Genomic DNA, 16,643 nt, shown 5'->3' on the forward strand with positions numbered 1-16,643 from the left:
AGGCTAATAAGTCAGTTTGGGGGCTTTTTGCTCCATATAAAAAATAAAATTAGTGTTTAGCTTCCACGGCCACAGCCCTTCATCTAGGACACTGCGGAGCAGTCTGTACTGTTCGTGTACCATACAACGGCACTTCGGGATCCACTCGCTCATCACACATGGACTGAGGGCAGCATGCGCGCCAGGCACTGTCGAGCACCAGAGACACAAATGACAATCTCATCTGTCTCCTAAGCTCAATCCTCTATTGGTGAAAACCCTCAAGAAATAAACAGTGCAAAATGCTATGAAGAAAAAAAAAAAGGAGGCTGAAGGAAGAGAGGAGAGAGACCATGCTATTTTAGACAGTGTGATTTGGGGGTGCCCTCAAAGCAGTGAGATTTAGAAGCAGTGAGTCATCAAGGACAGTGGAGAGCCTCCCATGCAGAAGGAAGAGAACACACGGAGGCTGGGAAGGAGACCAGAGGGGCTGGAGTCAGGAGTGAGGAACAGCGGCTGGGCCAAGTCAGGTCAGGGAACCATGGTCCCACAAGACTCTTATGTCCCAGCCTCAGGTGCACAGTGCCACCCCCCCCCCATTGAACCAATCCAGTCCCCACTGCAGGTGTCTGGCCTCAGGATCATCCTAAACACACACTCACAGAAGTCCTGCTAGTTCCATTCTATCATGGCGTCCAAGTTCAGAGACCCATCCTGCTGTTCCTCCACCTGTTCTCCACATCATGACTGAGCTCCAGTAACGTGTTTTGTGTCATCACTCCCAAGGCCGGACCCTGGTAACCACCCATCCTAGCCAGTCTTGTAGAAAAGTCCTGCCAGGCTTCGCGTCTCCGCGCCCCCTTTATCTTTTGAGGCCGGGTTTCTGTAAGGCCCCATGGGCCCCACGCACACGTGGATTCTGACCCACCACTGACACCTAGCCATCTCCAAGTCCACCCACATGCTCCACCCACAAACTCTGGGCAGGGCCCTCACAGGACCTCTGTGTGACACCCCTGAGTCACACAGGGACAGTTACACCACTGTCAACTGCTGCTGCCCACACCACCCCTCCCCAGCTGCCCAACTCTAGCCAGGAACTCGTCTACCACGCCTGACCCGTCTCCAGCGCAGTGGGTGGACCTGTCCCCTGGGGACCGCTCCGTGGCCTGTGAGTGCTTCATTCAAGGTGGAGACCTCTCCAGGCTCTATTAACTGTGGGCTTCTGGTATTTATTCTGCCCAGCTTTCTAGCACTAATTTTCTTAAAGACAAACCTACAGCTAGAAAACAGAGGCATTTACAAGACAGACGTTGCAGAAGCAAATCCTTCTTTAGTTCATACTTGGACGTCAGCTGGCACGAGCAACAGCTTCATTACAATTTCTGCTGGACAAAGGATGTTTAACGTCCACAACAATTCTTTTTGCTTTATGCCGCCAGTCACAAGCAATGTTCTCAGCTTTACCATCTGTAGTTTTATGGCAGATCTAAATCTCAGTCCTGTAAAAGAAATCGCAGAAGCCAGTTGTGGTTCTAAAATCTGTTTGGTTGCAGGATGTCCACCCATACGTGACCCTGGCCCCCAAAGTGTCCACTCTCCACAGTGGGCTGGAGAGCAGTCTGGGAAGCCCCCTCCAAAACGTGTCTCATCTCCAGGGGGTATTTTTGTTTGTTTGTTTTACAAGAAGAGTAGTTCTTCACATGGGATTTTATCTGGACTCAGTTTATGAGAAATGCCTATCTTCTGGGAATTTTGAGCCAAGCACTGGCCATCTTTGATGTTCCCGACAACTCACAGGAAACTGCTCAGCAGAATTTTTCTTCTGACTTTTCCTCGGCGCTGCTTTTCTTTGCATAGGCGCCTCATATATCGTTGCCAACTGTTACGTGGATTTGAAGTGATTGAAAAGAGGCTCTATTTCCTGTGAACAACTTGTCCTTGCTCAATCCTGCTTGTCACTTGCCTTGAACTTACTTAATTTCACATCTCAGCAAATACAGTATTTCCCCAGCACAGTTGGTTTCTGATAGCATCACTCTCCTTATTACTGATCATACATATCTGTAATTGAACTACCTGTAACAGTAATGTGGTCTACTCTCAAATGTACCTAAAAATGCAGCATAAAACAAAATTGTTCCAGTGTATACTTCCTCATCATTCTACGTGAATTCTAGGCTAGGCTATTGCACAGAGATACAATGACAGATAATGAATGAAACATGAGAAGATAAAAGATTAGTGGGTTCATGGCCTTCGAGAAATAAAAGAAATTCACCAGCCTTTAAAAAAAAAGTATTCTTTTGAAAATGTTTTTCAATATTATTCAGGAAACCAATTTTAGTATATGAGGTGAAAAAGAATGAAGAATGAAATGATTTTTTTTTTCAAATGCAACAATACTTTGCCAATATATTTTAAAACTTAGAAAAGGGAAATAAAGTGTGCTCATCTTTGCTCTCATCAAATAACCATTAATCTTGGACAAAAAGAAGGGATTTTTTAAAAAGACAACAGTAACTAACTCTTTTGAGAAAATGTTCTGTTTTCTTGAGCCCACTGTTGGGTTAATCCTGTTTTAAATGTCACGCCCCAAGTGAAATACCACTTCGCTTTGAAGTTGCCCGGCTTCAAAACATTCTGTGACATTCAGAGGCAGATTTCCTTAGCTCTAGAACCTTCAGATGACAGAGAGTAATGCTGTCAGTACCAATACATTATAATAGATCACTTATATAGGCTACCTTCTCTTGGACCAAGTTTTCATTTGCTTGGTTCTGTTTGGCTTAAATTCTGAATCAAAACAAGTTTTGGGTAGGCTCACTGAAAGTGAAAAGTTTATCTATGTATATTCTAATGTGCTTTAATGTTTTTCTCCTTTTCTGGCTGTTAGAAATTGACTTTATATATCAGATAACCAGGACCTGACATATATCAAAGAAATAAGTGGCATATTTATCAAGCATACCAAAAGCTTCTTCTTTAACTTACTTGCCAATGAGCTATTCCTCACCTGTTGAATTTATCTTTAGGATGCACCAACTTGTGCAGGAATAAGAGACAGCAGATTTCTCCCTATTTGTGGCAGATCATTTCTGCAAGGCAGCAGGCAGAGTGATAAAGACGAGTAATTTTCAACAAAACTTCTGCATCTCAATATTAAAAGGTTGCTGGGAACATATGTGAAAATGTCTGTATTATCAACAAGAGTACATAAAGATAACATAAACGACTTAAAACATATATACATAGTCATCTTAGGACTCAAGAAAACATCACTTTCTCTGTCTAAATGTGCATAAAGATGCAGGTAGGCAGAAATGTACAAGGTCTCACACACCTTGCACGCTGGTATAGCTCAATTTGTTAGACACTGTAATTTACATTTTAAAATTATTTAACACTAAACATAAAAATGTGTCCCTTGGCTTATAATTATACCCTAAGCACTTTGTCTAAATAACTAGAGCAACAATGTCAGAAGCATTTTTAAACACAAATTTGGTATAATTGTAGAATCAAGAATTATGGAGAAGTTACCACGGGATGTGGGACCGCTTTTCTCCTACACTGTACGCATGCTCCTACAGAACTGGATTCCTTGACTGGGACATATTATAAACTGATTGATTTGTTCTAGCCTGCAAACCATATGATTTGTAATCCAAACCTCTTCTTAAGGATTAGCTTCTAATCTCAGTTAACTCTAGAGCTCATGATTACTTGTTTAGGTGATGGATTGCCTTTACACCTTTGGCTGGACATTTATGTGTATCAGAAGCAAAGCCTTAATTTCAATTATTTACAATAAAAAAAAATTGGAGTCATTAAAAATAATCAGCAAGTTAATGAAAAACTGTTTAATGGTTCAGTTAAGAAGCTCTCTCTAATATCAAGAACATCTGACATAGTCTCAAGGAGCTGGCATCTGTTATTTTGAGCAATTCGCATACAATAGAGAGAAAAGTTTCTTCATTTTAACATTTGTCCCTGACCAAGAGCCTAAAATGACTGTGAAGCAAGATTTCTTACTGCAAAGCCATGGATGGGACTTCAGAAGAACCATGAACTCTCTAAAACTTAAGCCAGTATCTACATGAATATGCATATATTCATTAGGGTCCCATAGCCACCGAAACATGTTCCTATGTTTCATTCTATCCAGAAATGGCAAACAAATAATTTGAAAAGGGCAGTGAAGAACACAGGCTTATTATTAGCAAATTCTGAACATCTCAAAAAACATCTTTTGGACAGAGACAAGCTTGACCACCCCGGAGACCAAAGTCTTTGCTCACAGCAGGGATCTTGCAGCTGTTTGCCATTAAAACAATCAAATAAGTTAGTACAATTCGTAAAAGGCATAAAATGATCAGCACCATCCATCCTCGTCCTTAAGAAAAGTGCATACAGGCTAAACACATGTAAAAACAGGTAATAGTTCATTACCCTACGGTTCCATCCAGGAGTGTGTTGCAACACCCAGGAGGAGCTATTACTTTGTGGCAAAGTTTTTACAAGAGAAACCCAAGCAAAATGAAATCTGTGTTTCAAGTGACCCAAACAGTTACATTATGGACTGCTTTTCATTAAAAACAAACATGGGTAAAAATCTTTGGTGGTAAAAAAAAAAAAAAAAATCCATGTTTCCTCTTGGGTAAACAAAATCAGCAACCAGAAAAGTTATTTAACTGATATCCAACTTAAGCTATTATCTGCTTGAACTGAAATTGTGAACTGGTCATTCAAAATAGTGCGTGATAAACATTACCCTCTGTTCAATAATGCAACTGGCATTAGTTAGTAGTTAATTTAGCAGTGCTTATTAGGCATTAAAAATCTTACCTAGTAAAGTCTGTTTTTGTCTTTCTGTGACTCCTTAGGAGAGGCTAACTATAATAACATATCTGCTATTCCCAAACTTGGCCATGATGACAGAGCTCTTCTGGAGACGCTAACGGTGATATACGATTGTTTTCCTTAAAAACAAGCTGCAACAATCATTTGTAACTCCTGGCATTTTAACTAATGTTCTCCTCAGAAGCAGAACTTTATGTCAGTATTAAATATAAATCACATTACCTTCACTCGATTTCGATTTTTTTTTTTTTTCTGAGTAGAGACGTTTCTGAGTAGAGACGATCGTCACGGGGAGGAAGACAGATGCACAGACAGGAAGAGTTTGCAGTAGAATGTGTTTGTCTCTGGAAGGAACCTTTCTATTTAAAGGACTTGGGTTTGGCAACCACCTTTCCTGTCCCTTCTTCTAGCAACGCTGACAGCTCCCTCTGGTCCACAGATCAGCTGCCACCACCCTCCGCCCCTATGAAATTATTGCAGGATCTGCCTGGTCCTGCTGTTTGCTGTCTGGGACCCCCACCCACTCATCCAGGGCCTAATCGCTGCTCTCAGCATTCTCTCTCGCTCTCCAGCGCTCGCTCTCAGCGCCCCCTTCCGGGGATCCCCGGGACGCCACAGGCGCAGGAAAGTTAAATCCCAACTCCGAGCAGCCGCATCCAGGTACAAAGCAAGGAAAGGGCGAGGAGGTGAACGCGCTTCCCGCCAAAGCCGGGGTAATCAGGATCTGACTCTGTTAGGACCCGCAAGGGGCGCCGCGGGAAGCGATCCCACGAATATCACTCCTCTGCGGTGTTTTCCCCGGACATCTTGGCAGGACCAGTTCCCTCCAGTGCCCACATTAGTCTCTGTCCCCGAAACCCTGAGGCAGAGGATGCGAAATTCGCGGAGAACGGAAAGATGCCCGCAGAAAGGGACTCGCCCGCCTGCAGACCACCGGGAAGGCGGCTCCCCGGGCCTCTGCATCCTGGCAGCGGCATTCGGAGCGGTCCCCGGCCTCAATCTTCCCCATTTACCAAAGCGCTTGGCGGAGTTGAGCCCAAGTCCCACTTCCTCCCAGTTTCTCACACGCGCCGCAAAACCGCTGTAACTGGAACGGGAAAAGCTGACCCAGCCGGGCTGCTAGGCAAGGCTATGGGACCACAAAGGGCCGGACACCGGGACCCCTGCCCTTCGCTCCCGTCGATGCACGCCTGGGCGCGCGCGGGATACGTGCACAGACCTCCACTGCAAACCTTCCCGGGGTATTGGGTAGGGGTCCCATCTGGCCCACCGACTGGTCGCCCATGGGGTCGCTCCCGCTCCTTACCTCTGCACCCTCGAGCCTCGGCAAAGGCAGGGTCACAAACTTCCAGCTGGTGCACTAGCTCAACTGTGAGAGCCTCCGCACTAACGGTAGCCCTCCTAATCCTATACGCCCCACCACCCGCGGTTCCCCACTCAAGCCTGGTGATAGACCCAGCCCAACATAGGACCCACCCTCCAATCTCTGACGCCCCCGGGTCCCGGCCAGCAGTGCGGTAAAGTGGGGGCTGCGGCCACCGCCACGCAGGGATGGGGGTGTCGCTCACCAGGTGGGATGCGCGCTCCTCGTACCAGTCATCCAGCGCCTGGAACCCCAGAGAGATCCGTGTCCTCTTCCGTGCCCGGAGAGGGAAGTCGAGGCAGCAGCCGCCACTTCCCCAGAGCCGCACCCCACTTGCTACGCTCCGGGCTTGGGGAGCCACTGGAGTGGCAGGTTCCCCGTCCCCTGGAGCGCAGCTGGCCTGGGGGTAAAGCAGGTTCTTTCCCAGTGGGGGCGACCAGCAACGAGACAAAGTTGGGTGCCCGAACGACTCCGCAGGGAAGCCCCCGGGATGGGCCACAAGGACCGGGCTGTCCCCGCGGAGGGGAGGTGAAGTCTGGGGGCCGCCGCCCGACAGGGGCCGCGGCCGGTCGGGGGTCGCGGAGCCCACCCGCTGCGGGAGGGCAGCGCAAGGGAGCGGGTGCAGCTACAGCTGCCGCCGCCGGCGCCGCCTTCCCAGCGAGTAGAGCTGCGCGGGGTGCAAGCAAGAAGCGCGGGGCTAGCTCGCCCCGCCCCCGCCCCGCCCCCGCTGCCGCACCTCCTCCTCCCCCTCCCAGCTGGAGTGAAACCCGAGCGCTCCACCCGGCGCCTGACCTCCCAGGCCCCACCCCCTACACCGCCCCTTCCCCAGACTGGACCCTCTCTGAGCCTAGGGCACTTCTGCACCCCAGGAACCGCACTATGGCCTCCCTGGTGAAAGTGCGCCCGAGCCTGGACTTTCGGGGGCTCCCTCCCCCCGGCCACTCTCAGGGACCTTTGGTGGCTCCCCGCCCAGGTCCCGCCGCCCCGACGTGGCTACTTTGGGCGGGGTGGGGGGAGTGCTCTATAAAGGACAGGAGGCGGTGCGGGCGGAGACCTAGACGTGGCGCGTCCACTCTGCCGGCCTTTGCTCCAGGTATGTGCGTGTCCCCCGGAGGATTGCGGCCGCGCGGGGCGGGGGGCGGGGGGGGGGGGGTGAGCAAGGATGGCCGGGTCCTCCCGGACTCCTGAGTTTGTGACTTTTTCCTTTTTGTAAGACATGCTATTGTGGGGTCTGAGCTGTAAACTCCTTAAAGACCTAGAGTCACTGCGGGTTCTTGGAGGAGTGATTTGGGGTGAGCCTCCAGCCTAGTTCGGGTCGATTTCAGCGGAGTTCAGAGACAGGAGCAAATCGGGCCAACCCGGGAGGCAGGTCAGGGGTTTCACAAGTCCTACGCTGAACGTTAAAAGAGGAGCTCCGGGTTGGACAAGGTCAGCTCGTCTAATTCTGGGGCTGATTTTTACTTGTTGCACTTTTGCAGAATCTCTCGGTTCTCTCAAACAAGTACTCAGGTGAAAAGATTCATAACTGGAAATTGAAGTACTTTTCAAGACTACTAGAATTTGATATTTTGTTGCAAAGCCTCTGCTGGGAACTCCGAAGAGCGACACGTGACCCTTTCCCTCTGCATAGGGGTGGGGACAGTGTCTCTGGGCCCTTTTTTCTCCGTTTGGACTTCAGAGGGTGGCTTTAAAGTTCCCCTTGCAAAAGGAAGCGCATGAACGCCCCATCGCTTTCCTCTCCTAGCTAATGGCTTAGTATGTCCCTATGGCATACGTTCACACAGCGCTCGAGGCAGGGGCAGGCTGTTGAGATACCCCATACTGGCAATGGGGCCAGTGTCCCCATAACTGCTATTGAGCTCATCTGTGCAAGGAACCCACCACTGGCTAGAAGGTGTCACAGCTGGTCACATCCAAGAGAAGAGCTATTGAAATACAAATTGACATTGATTTGTATTTCCTTTGGAAAATACATTTTTAACAAAAGAATTAAAGCAATTTTGAAGGTTTCCATGGAAGCCCAGCCCAAACTGTTGAAGTCTCTTTCACACCTGTGATGAGTTGCCTGGGAGCTCAAGGCCTCACTGGGATTTCTTTAAGACCTGCGGGAGGAAATGTCAGTAGCTGGGCGCCTCTTTGAGAAGCATTGTAACCTGGGTTGTGGTGGGGGCATCAGGCTGGTGCCCGGCAGCTGCCTGGCTCCTGGGACCTTACTGAACAGCTTAACAGTTCTGTGCTTGGCATGAAGGGCACTAGCTTCATTCCTGACATTCCGACTCTCTTGCCTACGTGGCACCCAGGCCTAGGAACGCCCTGGGAGGAGGAGGTGGCCAAGGTCTGGCCTGGCTGCTCTGCCCCTGGGGGGTAGGGGAGGGACATTACCTTACTCTTGACCTTGCAGCCTTTGCGTGGATGGGTACCGTTGGAGCCTCCAGCCACCACGGCAAAAGGGAGACAGAAATTAGGATAAAAGTGTGTAGTTAATCCCGTCCTTGCCTTCAACGTTACAGTTAAGGGCAGGTACATTTGAAAACAAAAATCTTGGCATATGTACAGAGAGCTAAGCAGTGAAAAGAACTTAGTTTTCTACACCACAACCCAGGAGGGCTGATAAGATAACGTTTAACTCAATAAATTGTGTAACTTTGTGTGTATGCAGGGGAGGGGGGGCAATTTCACGGACAGTTTACAGGCTACACCCAAGCATTGTTAAAATATGGATCTTAGTGATAATGAATGACAAACAAATGAATGAGAACGGAGGAGAAACCAAATAATAATTTAGAGTGTGTCCTTAAAGTGAAATGTCCTCAAACTGAGGTCCTGATTTCACCTTGTGACCTAGGGAAAGTTCCTTAACTTTCCTGAGCTGGCTTAAACGAACCTGTTAGCAGGTGTGTCCTTTGTAAGCACTGAAAGAGAAGGGGACTAATGCAAGTATGGTAAATTCCCAGGGCCCAGCATAAAAGTCTATACGATAAAATTATTTCAAAGAATCCACAAGTGTTCCCTTGTTCCAAATGAAATGTCTAGGTTTGTTGCATGTTTGTTTGTTTGTTTTTAAGTTTTGCTCACTGAAGAACTTCCTACATTAGGCTTCTTACATGGTAGAACTACAGGTGGCCATTTTAAAGCTAAACTGTTTAGTTCTCTTTTAAAAATAAAATTATAGGTTTCCCTAAACCGTTTCATGTCAGCCATGCACACAATGTAAAAGAATGAGCAAAACAACCAAACACTCGGTGAAAATGATGAATTTTGGGGCGCTGATTCATGTGACCTGAAAAACGCCATCCATTTCCTGATTCACCTCAATTTCTGCGGCGATATGAGGGATGTCTTATGTCTCTGAAATAATTAACCAGTTTTGTCTTTATTTCTCTCCCTTGTGCTTGAATTTCAGCTACATCGATAAAGGGCCACCTTAGAGAGGAGCAGCAGGGAGGGGGCTGAAGAGAATGTCTTCTGGTGGAGATACAGATGCTGCTGTGGTCAGGAGTGACCTTCAAGGGACACCTCTATCTGTGACCTTTACAACGCATGTGATTGTATTCGTATCACGAGAAACCTCAGTCCAGAAGTCCTGGCCTATCGACATTTACATCTTAACTAGATTTTCCTGCAGATGAGCCAAGGGACACGTTATAATCATCGTCCACAGGTGTTCCCTTTTTACTCCTGTTTCCCTTCTTTTAGATCCGTGGCAATTTGGAGTTGAAAAAACTGCTAGATCCTCTGATCAGCTCCATTAGTTTTTTTCTTAAAATGACCAAACATTGATAAAACAATATGCAGTTTTATGCCTCACTAAGATTGCCTAGTGCTAGTTTTTGTTCCTACACTATTTTAAGTACTTGCAAGTCCCGTGATATGGCTCCCGCTAAGGCTGTGATGCTCCCCAGACTCGACGGCAGAATCACCAAGTGGGGAGAGTTCAGGGAGCCCATGCTCAAGGCCCTTGAGCTTCACCAGGGTGAAAATTCTTTTACCCCTCGAAATGCTCAGCCGCCCTTTAGCGTAGCAGCCTTGTCCCATGGCAGAGGTAAGCAGGCCAGTTTTACTCAAAAGCAGTAGCCAGAAACTACAACAGAATAGAAAGAAAATCGTTGTGGCACACCTGAGAATAAGCATAAATGGGCATGGGACGAAGTGCGGTCCTGGCCCGTAAGCTGAAGGACCAGGGCAACCACGAGGGCACCTGCTCGGCAGCCCTCTGCCAGGCTGCACACTGGCCACTGCACCAACCACTCTCCCTTCTCTGAAGTCTGAGTGCCACCCACCCCCACCCAGGGCCTGCTCCCAGCTTCCCATGTCTGTCAGGAGCCTGTTTTGTCCCTGCCAGGTGTTCCGTGGAGGCTGACAGAGCGACCTGGCCCTCACCCAACCCAGGTGAGCTTGCTCACCTTTGAGCTCACCAGAACTCACCCCCAAGTGAAAACCACCTCTAGAAGTATTTTGCCTTGTCTTTATGGTTACATTTCTAGGTATATTTCTCTAGCAACCCAATTTCCTGAAAATAAAATTGTGCTCAAACCACCTGAAGTTGTGTTTTTATAAGTATGTTATGGAGAGAAGAAAAATGCTGGGTTTAAAAGATTTTTGGACTACCTGGGGGAAATGCGGACACTTTGTGTCACGGAGATAAAGCATCCATATGGTTTCCCGAGTGTTCTTTTCTGACATGGAGCCTTGGGTACATCTTCAGTGTCCGTAAGCAAAGCATGGCTGTACTTGTAAAACAGATATGCTTGATACTCATTAGCCAATGTCCTCTATATTCTTCTGCCTTTGAAAATAGAGATCTGGGGAAAATAAGTATGTTTGGAAATAAATTTTCAAAAATAAGCTTCATCCTACATAGGTTTAGAAATACAAATTACGCTGCCTCAGATTATTCCATCATTTAGCAGGGAGGTTAACTCATGATGACCTTGAGGTAAATGAAAAGAATATCTACTAAGTGAACTTGACCAGTGGGCCAAGTGTCTGCTGAAGCAAGTAAGTGGGAAGATGAGTTGTCAAGAGTCCCGTCACCCTTCTGTCACCTCACTTCAGACCCTCCCTTCCATTCCCATCACTGTCACCTTAATTCAGAATATGAATTTCCCTCACCCAGTACAGCAGCACCTCTCCCTACTGGCCTGGGTCTCCCTGCGCCTCCTGTCTACAGCTCTACACCGTTGTGCTCATTCCCAAACAACACCCCAATCGTTCTTAACAACATACAACTGATTTTGCATTGCAATCTGCCTGGCTTGTAAAAAAAAGAAAAGCAACTTCCATGGAACTTAGTTGTGACCAATAAGAGGTAAGGCAGTGGGATTCCAAGAAAGGCTTCATATAAGGGGCAACAAGTAACAGGGTGTGATCTTTCTTGCCCTTCCCTCCTGAAACCGAGGGTCCTCATGGCTTTCATTAAATTTAGTCTTAAATCCCAGCTATAGAAATCAGATCTCTCTCTACATATGTACTCCTCTGAGACCCAGCCTTTCCCCCCAGGTCATCAGCAACCCCCGAGGCAGCAGAAGACCATGGCCTGGACCTAATGGTCACGTGGTCCAGACCTCTGGCAGGCTAAAGATAGCACCTGGACCTAAGTTATGGTTTAGTTCCTGAGCCTAAAGGTGAAACGACAGAGGAACTGGACAGAGGAACTTCGAGGTCTTTTCTTTGAGAAAAGACCTGGAAGCTGCCCTCCAGACCTGAAGAAATGATTTATGACCCTCACCTCACCTCTGATCAATCTGCTCCCGGCATGACCCCAAGCCCTTAACCCACAGTGTCCTGCGATTTCCCCCTGTCATATAATCTGTAACCTACGCACCATCTGGGTGTCAGATTTTTAGCATTAACTGCCCTTGTCTGGATTGGCCAATTCAATGTTAAACTATTTTTCTTTCTATACTGCAAAGTCCTGCTCATGCATTTCTTCTGCCAGTGTGCGCAGGCAGGCTGACCCAAGGAAAAACAGGGGTTCTGATAACACTTCTGAATTCCTTCCTGGAGCTTGACTACCATAGTAGAAGTTACAGTCAACATCCAGGACTGTAAGGTAACTTTGAAGATATAAGCCATGAGCCAAGAATAGGAAAGCTGAAAAAACGACCCTGAATCCCCGGTTACCCTCTGGAGCCCCTATCTCAGCTGTGGCTGTCACCTCCAGACTTCGAAACAGGAGAAAGAAATCACATTCCTTTGTGTTTTGTCCATCACTGTTTCTGTTCTGGGTTCAGCAGGAGAATGTGAAGGCTCTTCCAGTGTGGCATCCCCACATCCTCATCTCTACACTGCCACCCATGTAGCCCTCTCTCCAGCTCTGCATTCCGGCTTTCAGCCAAGCTTGTTGCACAGCGTGTGCCCTGGCACTGAGCTGTGCATTAAGAATAGAATAGAGCAACACAGAGCCAATTACTGCCCTTGCAGGAATTACAGTCTTTGGGGGAGAGGTGGGTACCAAGGACTGATCCCACAAACGTGTAATCATAAGCCCTGATAAAAGCTAGGAGAAACAAGTGTAGGGGTGTCCGGTTTAGTCTGGAAGGTCAGGGCAGGCGTCACTGAGGCGGCATTTGAGCTGTCATTTGAGGGATGAGTAAGGACTAACAAGGAAATGGGGAAGGTAGAGAGATTCCAGGAAAGACTGGGAATATGTTAGAATGTAACTCAAACACACGTGTGAAAATACCAAGGGTAGTAATGTAAAAGCAAAAAAGGAACCAACAGGTACAATCTTTAAAACAGTAGAGAGGGGAAAAGATGAAATACAGATAGCTTGATCAATCCAGTTAAAGGCTGAAAAGAAAAGACAAATGGAAAGAAAAACATGTAGGAAGAGAAGAACTAGTAGGATTTCAGTAAACAAGTAAAATCCAATTATATCCAAGAGCACAATAATACAATTGAGAAAAATATACTAGGCAAATAAATACCAAAGTAAAGACAGTTTAAAATTACCCATATCAGAAATATAGGTTTTAAAGATAAAATCCTTTCCAGTTAAATTCACTATCTAAAAAAGATCCAATTCATTAGGAAACACACATGCATACAAACCTAACAAAATGGTTTCTAAATATAAAAAGTAAAATCTAGGGGAGAAAAGGCATACAACTGTAATTGAATAACAATAAAAAATAAATTAAAAAAAAGTAAAATCTACAAAATTATAAGGAAAATTTACAAATCCACAGTTACTGATGGAGCACATTTCTCTGACTCACTGATTCCACAGGAGGAAAAGTATGAATTTAGATATCCTGAGAAAAACAATTATCAAGATTTACAAACAATTATCAAGATTTACAAAAATTAAGCAAGTCTGGAGCCACAAAGCAAGTCTCAATGAATTCTGAATATTCAGTATCATACATTTAGGTTACAAATCAATCATTTTTAAGTATATTTTATTGATTATGCTATTACCATTGTCCCATTTTTTTCTGCCATTTATTCCCCTCTGCCCTGTATCCCCTCTCCCACCAGTAGTTCCCCCTCCTTAGTTCAAGGGACATATAAGGTCCTTGGCTTCTCCATTTCCTATGCTATTCTTAACCTCCCCTTGTCTATTTTGTACCTACCATTTATGCTTCTTATTCCCTGTACCTTTCCCGCAATCTCCCCCCTCACCCACCAAGTGATCTCTATTTCCATGATTCTGTTCCTGTTCTAGTTGTTTGCTTAGTATGTTTTTGTTTTTGTTTTGTTAGGTTCACTTGTTGGTAGGTGTAAGTTTGTTGTCATTTTATCATTTGTATTTTTGATCTTCTTTTTCTTAGATAAGTCCCTTTAACATTTCATATAATAAGGGCTTGGTGATGATGAACTCCTTTAACTTGACCTTATCTGGGAAGCACTTTATCTGCCCTTCCATTCTAAATGATAGCTTTGCTGGATAGAGTAATCTTGGATGTAGATCCTTGCCTTTCATGACTTGGAATACTTCTTTCCCGCCCCTTCTTGCCGGCAAGGTTTCTTTTGAGAAATCAGCTGGCAAACTTATGGGCACTCCTTTGTAGGTAATTGACTCCTTTTCTCTTGCTGCGTTTAAGATTCTCTCCTTATCTTTAATCTTGGGTAATGTAATTATGATGTGCCTTGGTGTGTGCATCCTTGGGTCCAAATTCTTTGGGACTCTCTAAGCTTCCTGGACTTACTGTAAGTCTATTTCCTTTGACAGATTGGGGAATTTCTCCTTCATTATTTTTTCCAATAAGTTTTCCATTTCTTGCTCTTCCTCTTCTCCATCTGGCACCCCTATGATTCGGATATTGGAATGTTTAAAGCTGTCCCAGAGGTTCCTAAGCCTTTCTTCATTTTTTTGAATTCTTGTTTCTTCATTCTCCTCTGGTTGAATGTTCATTTCTTCCTTCTGCTCCAAATCATTGATTTGAGTCCTGGTTTCCTTCCCTTTACTGTTGGCTCCCTGTATATTTTTCTTTATTTCACTTTTCATAGCCTTCACTTTTTCCTCTATTTTGCGACCATACTCAACAATTTCTGTGAGTATTCGGATTACCAGTGTTTTGAACTCTGCATGTGATAGGTTGGCTATCTCTTCATCGCTTAGATCTAATTATGGAGCTTTGATCTGTTCTTTCACTTGGGCCACATTTCTTTGTCTCGGCAGGCCTGTTAGCTTTAAGGGGTGGAGCCTTAGGTATTCGCCAGGGCGGGGCCACCCACATGGCTGCCTTGTGGTGCTGTATGTGGGGGAGGGGACTGAGAGGGAACAATGCTGAGAGCCAGACACTTCCCCTGCTATCCACAAGCAAACTGGGCCCTTCTGGTGCTGATTCCCAGGTGGGTGAGTTTGTGTACATTCTAGGACTCGGTGGGTCTCTCTAACCCATATCAGAAATACAGATTTTAAAGCTGGATTTTTCCCACCACCACAAACCCTACAGATGTTTTCAGTCAGAGGCTTTGAGGCTTTACTTCCCTGCACTGGAATCCTGGGTTATATGGTCTATGATCTATCTTGCTCCGTAGCTGTTCCTCCTGGTTTATCCACATGCAAATATGGGGCCACAGGCTCCACCAGCCACCACCTCGCCAGCCTGGTCCTTCAGCCAATGCCTTGCGGCAAAGTCCTCTCCACAGCAGCTGCCTATCTCCGCCTCTCCTACTGGTCTGGATGAACGTTTCTTCTTTAACTCCTTGTTTGTCAGACTTCCATACAATTTGATTTTCTGGCAGCTCTGGTTGGTTGTTTTTTTTTTTAATTTGTTGTTGTCCTTCTTTTGATTGTGCGAGGAGGCAAAGTGTATCTACCTACACCTCCATCTTAGCCGACAAATTAATCATTTTAAATAAAGCATTTAAAATATTTCATATTTGTCAATTGTAAGCCACATTTCTAATGACACATAGAACATAGAAGATAATGGAAATCAGAAAAATTCATATTTTGTATGAAAATACAACACAAACTTTCATGATATAGCTAAAGTACTATTTACAGAGAAAGCCTAAAGTACTTACATTAGGAAAGAAGGACTGAAATTGACAAGCTAAAAGTCCAACTCAGGAAGCCAGAAAAAGAAAATAGCAGACAGAAATAACGTTGTTAATATCACAAATTGATGAAAGAATAAAGTTACAAAGAACCAACAATAGCAAAGCTGTTTTAAAAAAATAAGTTTAATGAAATAGACCAACCTCTGGTAAAATATATACATATAAAATATATATATGTATTTCACTAGAAAAATTTATCTTTAGAAAAGAGGAAATTAGAATTTAAATACACTTGCAATCATTAAAGAAACTGAATCAGTGAATATAAGTAAGTAAGTAAATATAAGTAATAACTAAAACAGATTAACAGTCGTATTTGGTTTTCTAGGAAGATTCTACCAAATATTCAAGACACAATCCCTATTTTATAAAAGTTATTCTAATGAATAGAAAAGGCATAGGCCAAACTCTCAAAAATACATGGATGATGTTTTATGACTAGAAAATATAGTAATGTAATTAATCATCTCATCCACAGACTAAAGAAAAGCCTTATGACCACTTCAACAGCTACATAATATGCTTTGATAAAATTTAACATGTATTTATCATTTAAAAAACCTCTCTTAGCTATTAGACTAGTAATAAAAGGGAATTAGACTATCTACCAGAAAAATCAACAAGAAACTTTATCTTTAATTGTGAAAAGTTAGAGATGTTCACTTGGAGGGGAAGAAGGAGACAAGCCTGCACATATCAACACTTCAACACTGAAATAATTGGTTGAAAGTGTCTGGCAAGAAAACTTTCCCATTTCTTCCTTTAGTTCTTTCTGGCTGGTTGAATAATTCAAATGACGTACAGCAGATTAACAGGAGAAAATCAAATTTTAATACACGCATATGGAGGAATTCACATAAGCATGAAAATTCCAAAGACACCGAGGCAAAATGAGGTAAATATGTCATTTTGGATTAAAAGG

General features: G+C 45.0%; 1 protein-coding gene, 1 long non-coding RNA gene and 1 other non-coding gene across 6 annotated transcripts in view; 2 read left to right on the forward strand and 1 right to left on the reverse strand.

Annotated features, from left to right (window-relative positions):
- Window positions 1-6,862, reverse strand: part of SEMA5A (semaphorin 5A) — a 451,159-nt gene extending 444,297 nt beyond the window's left edge. For 2 of the 4 annotated variants that reach the window (XM_053913864.2, XM_024578532.4), the window contains exon 1: window positions 6,411-6,862. The gene's annotated coding sequence lies outside the window, so the exon portion shown is untranslated. Of the gene's footprint in view, window positions 1-5,064; window positions 5,084-6,148; window positions 6,168-6,410 lie in introns of those variants that run through there. The other 2 variants (XM_053913861.2, XM_071219710.1) reach the window with 2 other exon arrangements.
- A 155-nt stretch (window positions 6,863-7,017) lies between these two features.
- LOC139440368 (uncharacterized) lies at window positions 7,018-10,741 on the forward strand. Its single transcript, XR_011650565.1, has 2 exons — window positions 7,018-7,298; window positions 9,609-10,741. It is a non-coding gene; the product is annotated as an uncharacterized lncRNA (long non-coding RNA).
- Window positions 9,447-9,516, forward strand: LOC112321197 (small nucleolar RNA SNORD123). The gene has a single exon (XR_002976492.1). It is a non-coding gene; the product is annotated as a small nucleolar RNA SNORD123 (small nucleolar RNA).
- Window positions 10,742-16,643: the final 5,902 nt, after the last annotated feature.

Source organism: Desmodus rotundus, chromosome 1 (genome assembly GCF_022682495.2).
Source record: "Desmodus rotundus isolate HL8 chromosome 1, HLdesRot8A.1, whole genome shotgun sequence".
Taxonomy (NCBI): Eukaryota; Metazoa; Chordata; class Mammalia; order Chiroptera; family Phyllostomidae; genus Desmodus; species Desmodus rotundus.